Source organism: Tachypleus tridentatus, chromosome 1, assembly GCF_004210375.1.
Source record: "Tachypleus tridentatus isolate NWPU-2018 chromosome 1, ASM421037v1, whole genome shotgun sequence".
Classification (NCBI taxonomy): Eukaryota; Metazoa; Arthropoda; class Merostomata; order Xiphosura; family Limulidae; genus Tachypleus; species Tachypleus tridentatus.
The window spans coordinates 16,984,682-16,994,866 of record NC_134825.1 but is presented as its reverse complement, the minus strand read 5'-3'; the positions used below and the strand labels follow the sequence as shown (position 1 = coordinate 16,994,866).

At 31.2% G+C, this 10,185-nt stretch overlaps 1 long non-coding RNA gene and 1 pseudogene across 2 annotated transcripts; one reads left to right on the top strand and one right to left on the bottom strand.

The window, feature by feature from the left end:
* Window positions 1-474: 474 nt before the first annotated feature.
* On the top strand, window positions 475-7,441 carry LOC143243907 (techylectin-5A-like; annotated as a pseudogene). The gene is made up of 6 exons (XR_013024807.1): window positions 475-770; window positions 3,021-3,204; window positions 3,457-3,620; window positions 4,393-4,499; window positions 4,784-4,948; window positions 6,849-7,441. The product of XR_013024807.1 is annotated as a techylectin-5A-like (transcript).
* LOC143243911 (uncharacterized) lies at window positions 2,859-6,965 on the bottom strand. The gene is made up of 2 exons (XR_013024811.1): window positions 6,829-6,965; window positions 2,859-3,613 (listed from the first exon to the last, which is right to left on the bottom strand). It is a non-coding gene; the product is annotated as an uncharacterized LOC143243911 (long non-coding RNA).
* Window positions 7,442-10,185: the final 2,744 nt, after the last annotated feature.

Genomic DNA, 10,185 nt, shown 5'->3' with positions numbered 1-10,185 from the left:
TATTTAAATGTGTGTTGTCTTCTGATAACACTTTTGTTATACTGATTTCACATGTGTGTCGTCTTCTAATAACACTTTTGTTATACTGATTTCACATGTGTGCTGTCTTCTGATAACACTTTTGTTACACTGATTTCACATGTGTGTAGTCTTCTGGTAAGACTTTTGGTATACTGATTACACATGTGTATTGTTTTTTGATAAGGTTCAACTGTTTGTTTTCCATTAGTTATTTAAGTACATATGACTAAAATACTTAAAGAAGTGTGTTATCATATAATATGTAGATATCTTTAACTCAACGAGTATATAACGTACTGTTTTTATATATTTTCCCCATACTTGCTGATACTAAAAGTACATATAGCTATTACTCATGTCCGGACTAGGTAAAAACTTCCAGAGAAACATAAGATGTCCGACCTTGAACGTTGGCAGTCTAGTCCTTGGGACGCGCCACATAGTTTATCTTGTCTGAAGTTCAGTTCAACACTTGGACGCACGTGTTCGACATACACGTCGTAACCTCGTATTCAAGAGTGCTGGAATTTTTATTAAAAAGACGAGTAGCTATAGAGGACAATATTCTAACACGTAGCTTTAAGTTACTTCCAGCTAAACTAAACTTCTGGTCATCTGGTATTTGTACGCAATATAAACATAATTCTCTAAGTGGCGTTGGTTAACATTAAATGTAAACATTGAACTACAGTTAAACACCAGTGTTGTGTCAGTTCTTCCTTTACTGTTTAGTACAGTGTTTATTAAAGGTAAGTGTAAATACTAATTAAAATATTGATTGTTATAGTTTAACAAAAAGCTTTAAGTTAGGCCTAAGTAAAAACTGTAAACAAATTAACTAAAATCCTTTATTTTGTAACATATCAAACTCGACTTTTATCATACATGAGCGGTTTTATAATGTGTATTTTAAATTTGTTTTATGTATTATTAGAAATACTTACTTAACTCAGATAAAAATCGCAAATATAGTATTTGAAAGATAGAACTAGTCACAAATTATTTAGCTCTAAATCTCTATTGTCAGTGTGATAACTAATATTAGTATTCTGCTATTCAGAATTTTCTGTAGAGTTAATCCATGTTATTTATCTTCTGAGTGCTGTGATGAACAGTAAGTTTTAAACTTTCAGGTTTTATGACTAAGAAAGTACAGCAACAGCTCAGTTTAACAAGAATAAATAATCAAAACGAAAACATTGTAAATTTTTAAAACGTTTTATCTAGTATCATTAATGTTATATCAAGTAAATTCTATTTTCTTCCTAGTTAGTCTCAGTAAACGTTAGGATGCTGTTTGGTTTGGTTTAGAATTTCGCGCAAAGCTACTCGAGGGCTATCTGTGCTAGCCGTCCCTAAGTTAGCAGTGTAAGACTAGAGGGAAGGCAGCCCTCAACACTCACTGCCAACTTGGGCTATTCTTTTATCAACGAATAGTGGGACTGACCGTGGCATTATAACGTCCCCACAGCTGAAAGGGCGAGCATGTTTATTGCGACAGGTTCTCGGATTATGAGTCGAGTGCCTTAATCCACCTGGTTATGCCGGGCCAGGATGCTGTTTTTATTAAATCTACAGATTGTTCAATTGATTATTAGCGGTAAATCAGACGTTAATAAATATGTGCTTGAAAGTTCTGCTATAAATTTGTTCTTATTCTAAAATAAAATTCAAGAACAACATTTATTAAAGAAGTAGAAATGCTTAGAATAAACCCTTCCTGGAATGAGTTGAAGTGTAAGATTAATATGTAATCTTCGTGAATGATTTTGGAATAAACTAGAACTTATAACATTGTAAATTTGTTAATTAGACGTAGATTCACACAATAGCCAAACATCTTAACTGTTTTAAATGTATCATTAAAATAAAACAATTCTCTAGTATCTGAATAATTTTTTACCTGCGTGTATCAAGGGTACAGCTAATTATAATCATAATACTTGTTTTATCTATTTCAGCTTATTCTTTGAATTTAAAGACAAATAAATTCTGTTACGGATTTATTGTTATACTTTCATAGCAATACCCATGTTTGTTTTCGCTTTTGCATGAGATGTATATTGTTGGCTGTGTATTACGCAAGTTTGACCTGTTCTATAAATCTGTATAAGCTTCTTGAGAATAGGAATCGACAATAATTGTTTTACGGAAACACTAGCGTGTGTTCGAACATTGTTGAAACTTCGAGAATCTCGCTTGGATGTTGTATAAAATCGATGCACCTGGAGACAATTATCATGGTTAGTCAACTACAGTCAGTGTGCCATAAGCCTCGGGAGCTTTAATTATGATTAAGGCCTGTTAATCTGGAAAGTAGAGAATTGGACCAGGAACGTTTATAGATTTCTAACATTACAAACCGTTCAACTTCATTGAATTAACTTCGGGCGTTAGTACTTTTACGAAGACATTGAATATCGTCGTCGACAAAAAGCGAGCTTGTAAGCGGTGTGAGACCAGCCGAGCTAGATAGTGTAAGTGAGCTGTGACAGTATCAACTTAGAGTTGGTTTGCTTATCGTGGACCAGGATCGTCGATAAAATATTCAGTTCTGCCGAATATAAGACACAATAAATTTGTAAAACTGTTGTATATAAATCATTATTTGTAATAGCCGCTATTATAAATTGTGTCGTTGTTTGTATAATAATATATATTTTCATTGAGAAAGAAAATTGTATGTTTCATTCTAGTTAGCAAATATAAATTTAATACATATAAGTATTTTAGTTATTAACTTCTAAATTAAAATTAAAACGGCCGGTTATTTGAAATAATAGTACGTAACATAATAAATCGGAAACTCGTCCAAAAAAAATTATTATAGGTAACAATTCATCATTTAAAACATGTTTTATTGTGTGAACTTGTTCACCAGATAGCGCTGCAAAAATAATTTACAATCAGTATGTCAAACCTATTAGTATTGTTACAAAATGAGTTCATAAATGACAAATTTCAACTGATTTCATTATGTAAATAACATGATTTCCCAGATGCTGAGACTTGAAATTAACCAAATGATGATCAGTATCCAACCAGTGATGATTCTTCTTCTGGTTCATCAGAGTTGTCAGATCGAGACGAACTTCGAGCGATGTCAACTGACATCAGTATCAACTGTACTGGATTCAGTCAGTCTACTGATTACACAAGCTAAACAGAAAATACACAACGATGGTAAGATAGCGTTTTCATTACCTATCTGTTAATATTTAAAACCGGTAAATACTGGGACATTAACACTTTGTGTTACAGTGTTTTACAATCCAAAATTTCTATCAACGTTTTGATAACAGAAATATACTTGAATTACCAAATCTTTCTTCTTACGTTGGTAGGTGTCTAGAATTATTTTATACACATAGTTTTGTGGTATTAATTCTTTGTAAACTTATGCAAACTTCATTTTGTATGGCTGATATTCAAAAGACCTGGAATGTTCTCGTAATTCTCCTGGACCAACAGACTGTGCAGATATTTTTCTTAATGGACACCGTACCAGTGGAGTGTACCGTATCTGGCCTAAGTCATGGATGCTTGCAGGAAGCTTCGATGTTTTCTGTGATATGGACACTGATGGAGGAGGCTGGACAGTAAGTAGAATAGCTTTATAAACAGTTGGAATATCTTAGAGATATATTACTATCATAAATTAAACTGTTTATATCATTTGGTTTTAACTTATACCTTATTTAATAAATGATATTTAAACTTCTGTTTTTTTTATTTATAATCCTACGGTGATGTCGGAACAGTTTATTTTTTTAAAGCTAGGTTTATCTTTAGTAAACCAAATAAAGAAATATGTAAGGTTTTTGTGAGTTAAACCACTGCATTATCTTTTGGAGGAAATAAAAAATTAAAGAAATATCAAGGAAGACAAATAAATTATGTTGTCACAGTTATCCTGAATTTCTAGTAGCTTGAGGGAAGATTGTATTTTAAAAAAATGAGTTCTCAGATGTGGCGCCATCTCTCATTAGCCAATTTAAAGAATGTAGAGGTGCATACACGAATTATTATTTAATACAGTATATGTATGGTGCTACAACGTCCAGATGTAGAGCTAGAAACAGAGAAACATCTAGAAAATGTTAAGTCTCTCTTTACTGGTCAAAATTACCCAGTAAATGGAACTAAAAATATTACATGATCTTTATTGTTCCGTGATATTCTTTGAAAGTATTATTGCTGGCGTTTGTTAGTTTAAACTGTTCAATGGGTATAAGTTTTGATTCTACTGGTCGTTCTATTATTAATAACAGAAGTCAACTACAACAGAGTTCAAATTTCATTTTTAAAGTTTTCCTTATTTTTAAATCACTAAATTTAGTTTTATATAAATAATTTTTGCTGACTTCGTAGGTGATCCAGAAACGGGGAGATTATGGAAACCCGACAGATTATTTTTTACAAGTCATGGCAAGAATATAAAATGGGGTTTGGAAACATCGAGAAAGATTTCTGGCTGGGTATGATCGTTAGTACTATAAAGAATTACTGATGCCACTTGTGTGTAACTAAATAGAAGTTAATGATGTAAGACTTGTGTATAATATGACACAAATAAATAGTGAAATATTAATTTTCACTTTTTCCCGAAATTCTTTATTAATATTGTTAATTTGAATCACCAAATTTTAATTTTGAATATAATTATGAGAGTTATTATTGTTGATGCTTATTAATTAACAAACTTATTTATTCCAATGATCATTCCACAAGCAAAATTAATGAAATTATCCTGTTTTTTTAGGAAATTACTGGATTTTTTCTTTAACGAACCAAGGAACTTATTCAATCAGGTTTGATCTCAGAGATAAAGAAGGTGAAAAACGATTTGCCCTCTATCGGGAGTTTAAGATAGACAATGAAGACTTGCACTATCGTCTGCATATTAAAGGTTACACAGGGGATGCAGGTGAGGTTTATAATAGTACTGATCAATTATATTGTTTATATATATTATTACTATTATATTCTTAGAATGGCATATATTGTTTGTATTATTTAACAACATACACCTACTCATAACATATTTCAGCGTTAATATAGACTTGTAAACGTTGAATAAGTTATTGTCTTATAAACTACGTACAGACATAAAACGGATACAGAATATCATATTGTTAACTAATAATAAATTTAGTTAAACTGTATTTTAACTCAACAGCATCAATAACTTTGCCTTAAACTACAAACAAGAGATGTTTCTAAACTTTCATCATGGTTAAGGTGGTTAAGGCACTCGACTCCTAGTCTGAGAGTCGCGGGTTCAGTTCCCCGTCGCACCAAAACATGCTCGACTCTTCAACCGTGGGAATGTTATAATGTCATGGCCATTTCCACTATTTGTTGGTAACAGAGTAGCCCAAGATTTCGGGGTGGGTGGCGATGACTAACTGTCTTTTCTCTAGTCTTACACTGCTATATTAGGGATGGCTAGCGCAGATAACCCTCCTGTATATTCTCGCAAAATTCGAAACGAAACCGAAAATCTTTCATCCACATTCAAATTGGAGAAAAAAACGAACTAGTAAGCAAACTTCACGGGTACTATTTACATGATAGACCTAAGTACCTTTCCCCAGTTAATATAAATAAATTAAGTGAATTACTTACCATTCTAACACAGGAGTCCCTGTGGTAAGTCAGCGGAGTGAATTATTTTACATTCTAACACAGAAAACTCTATGGTAAGTCAGTGGAGTGAATTACTTATCATTCTACGATGGGAGTCTCTATGGTAAGGCAGTGGAGTGAATTACTTACCATTCTAACACAGGAGTCTCTATGGTAAGTGAGTGGAGTTAATTACTTATAATTCTACGATGGGAGTCTCTATGGTAAGCCAGTGGAGTGAATTACTTACCATTATTAAGATGGGAGTCTGTGTGGTAAATCACTGAAAGGTAAAACAGCTTGGACTTTATTCATCAATAGAGTAAACTTTAATCATTAATTGGTTATAGATGGCAGTTTGTTCATTATAAATTTACTTTTTTATCACATGACAAATGTAACAAATAACGAACATTTACAATTTTAAATAAACCTTTCCATTTTTAGCCTTCAGGTGGGGCCATTTTTGTGTGATATCTTTATTATATCAACAAGTCAGGAATATTCTGCTTTTTCCATAGAAGTTCAAGATCCTAGTTTCTGGAATTGCTTAAAGAACTAGACTGTACCTGGATTATAGAATTATTTACTGGAAGTTATAAAAATCACCTAGTGGCTAACTTCGTATTGTATTAATGCTTTCGTGTGTTAGATAAAGATATGTGTTTTATAATAAACAATAAAATGAATAATTAAACAGAAAAACTAACAAAAACTACCAGTAAGTAATCTGTCCTAAACATACTAAACTCGTTATACCAAACTATTATTATTAAAACTTAAAAACGGAGACAAATTGAAAAGATTTAGATAAAGTTTTATTTAATTATCGTCCTGTAACCAACAGTGATTGTTTATACAATGTAACACATAATTCATTATTTATTATGTTATCACCACATCAAATACTGTCAACAAAATCAGTACAACTTAGGTCAACAGGAAGTTTCAGTCAGTTAAAATCCTCAAACCTACTTGTCTCCTTTACCTAAAAGTTCCTATCAAACAACGTATTATTGAAGTTGTATTTTTTCTTTGGAAAATTATATTTCAGAGGTTCCATTAAAAGCTATTGGAAACGTATTAATTGATTATTGTCCTGTAACCAATAGTAACTCTTTATGGAATGTTACACATAATTTGTTATATGTATTATGTTGATGATAAACCATACTTAACTTTTTATCTCGATACTTCAGGGGACAGTATGACAAATCACAACGGGTTAAACTTCTCCACCAAGGACAGTGACCACGACACTTATTCTGGTAATTGCGCTGAGAACCACAAAGGAGGATGGTGGTATGGAAAATGTCATCTCTCTAACTTAAATGGACTTTACCTGAACGGACAACACGAAAGCTACGCCGATGGTGTGAACTGGAAGACATGGAAAGGTTATCATTACTCTCTGTACACAGTGTCAATAAAAGTTCGACCTCTGAACTTTAAGTTTCCTTTGAATAACAGTAACATTCCTACGTAAGCTACAATTATGTTATGTTTTCAACCGTAGTTCTTTTACTTGAAAATTTTACTTTAAGTCATAAGAGATGTGTTGACAATCCTTTAAAGCCTTGGGAGTTCTGATGTTGATAAAATAAAGAACGGATTTCAGTTAAGTATTGAAGAACAGTAGCTCGATAGAACAAAAAAGGTTTGATGTTCACAGTTTTGTTGTCCTCCTTAATTAAAAGCCGTCATAAGAATTGACCTAGTTTAAAAGTGACTTAATCTGTATGGAAATATACTAAAATATTAACATTGTTTCAAATAAAGATTTTATGTTTTTGATGTGACCTTACTTATATGAATAACGGAAAGTCACGTGAAAACGTAGTAAAAGCGACATGATGTTCAATTGATTTATAGCGGCAAAACAGTCGCTAATAAATTACGAGTCGAGTACCTTAACCACCTGGCCATGCCCGGCCTATATAATAGTTGAATTCTCAAGTTATTATGGATTCATAAAATCCACGAGTCAACCTGTAAATACACTTTCGCAGCTGAAGCCAAAGAAGACCACTATAAGTATTATCAGTTTTAATACGTAACTATCATGAGTGCATTAAAGTACCCTGAGGTAAATATTGTGGAAGAAAAGAAACAATCGATAATTATAAAGGATGTACTATTGTTCTCTGGACATCTGGCCAAAACTTGCCATGTGATAAAGTAGACATAAGCTTGTAGATGTTTATGTAATCTACAGTACTAAATTTAATTAATTCAATGTATATTTCAGTTCCCTACAGTATTACCTTTAATACATAAGAATAAATTTATTAAATATAAATAACTACATTAACCAAAGTGATAAACATGGCATATGCCAAAATTATATTAACTAAGCAGATTCAACTGTGTCAGGTATTTTTGGGATAATGACCGAAAATATTGCCAGGATACCCAACTGATGACCTTAAGCAGAGTGGACATAAAAGTATGTTTGTGGTTTATGTGTGGCTCATCACTAGAGCTCCTTATAATCAATAGTAATTTTTATAGATGATTTTTGTGGTACGACCTTTTATATAAATTTCACTATGATTAGTTTAATTTAAAACTGACTTAGTAAGTCTTATATGTATTAAGAATGAACTTAATTTGAAAATAGTACTATATGGTAATTTTTACATATGTTTTAAGTATCAACTTAGTTCGAAATGAGCATAATAAATCTTAGAGATTCTGAGCAATACTTTTATTTGAAAGTGGCACTATAAGTTTTGTATATCTTAAGCATTAGCTTAACTTAAAATACGCAAGACAACTCTAATATTTTATAAAGATTAGATACATTTGAAAGTGACGCAAAACATATTAATGATTTAAGGTTATAAGAATTAGCTTAACATCAAAGTTACCCAAGAATTCTTATATTTTGCAAAGATTAGTTTAATTTGTAAGTGAAACATTTAAGTTTATTTGTTTTAATGATTTTGTTAATTTAAAAAAAAATGCCATAATTCATATTTTGTAAGAAATATCTTAATTTAAATATGACGTAATAAATCTTATTTCTTAACGATTACCTTAATTTAGAAAAGACAAAATATGACATATATATTAAATATTAGTTCAAGTTGAAAGGAACATGATAAGTCATATGTTTTAAAGATTAGGTTAATTTCAAAGAGACACAATAATTTACATTTTACAAGGGTAATCTTACTTTAAAAGTGATACAATAAGACTTATATATCTTAAGGATCAGCCTAATTTGACAATGGTACAATAAGTATGGTGTATCTTAAGAGCTGGGTTAATTTGAAAGCGACACAATAAGTCTTATGTCTTAAAGATTAGCTAAATTTAAAAGTGACACCGTAAATCTCATAAGCCTTAAGGACTGGATTAATTTCATAGTGGCAACTTATGTCTGTTATTTTTTGAAGGATTAATTTAACTTGAAAGTGCCATGAAAAGTATTATATAAGTAATTCAAGTGTACATTCAGTAAGTTTTAGTTGTAAATATATATATAGATGTTTTGTGGATTATAACAGAAAGCAGAAGGTGCAGGTGCTAGACAAGATGAAATCTTGGTATGTTTGTTATATGGAACAGGACAAAGGATTAAACTATGTTACGTTCCACCAAACACTACTTTCTTTATTACTATTCTTCTCATTATGAGAAAGAAGCTAACCTTCTATATTAAACTATGTTACGTTCAACCAAACACTACTTTCTTTATTACTATTCTTCTCATTATCGGAAAGAAGCCAACCTCCTGTATTAAACTATGTTACGTTCAACCAAACACTACCTCCTTTATTACTATTCTTCTCATTATGAGAAAGAAGCCAACCTCCTATATTAAACTATGTTACGTTCCACCAAACACTACCTTCTTTATTACTATTCTTCTCCTTACAAAAAAGACAAACCTTCTCTATTACACTACGTTACATTCAGTCAAACATTACCTTCTTTACCACTGTTTTTTCCTTTACCAGAAAGAGACCAACCTTCTGTATTAAACTACGTTATATTTAATCAACATTACCACTATTCTTCTCTTCCTCTTATGAGAAAAAGATCATCCATCGATAGACACTAAACCATGGTCAGTTTCTGTTCACTTTGTGTTAAAATTAGTTTTGAAATATCAATAAAGGTAAAATAAAGTTTTTCTTTCATGTATCTTACAACAGAATAAAAGACTAGTAATGTGAAATGTGTTACAGTTGGGTCAGAAATATGACATACAGAAATATAAACAACATAACCTTTAATTTTAGCTCTTAGAAACAGTTTGGAAAGCCCTGGTCAGTGATCAGTTTGATAAATAACAATTTCAATCAAACTGAAGATGAATAGCGTATCTTAATATTAATTTCAAATTGAGAAGGATGCTCCCAAAGATTTTTTTTCGTGTTTTTATTAAAAAGTATAAAATATGGTCAATACGTTAGTAACTTGTAAAGAACTTATATGAATGCTTGATATGACATAATTAAACTTGTTTTTCAAAAATATTTTAAGGAAACGCCTAAAATATTGAAATAAGAGAATATACATTATTCA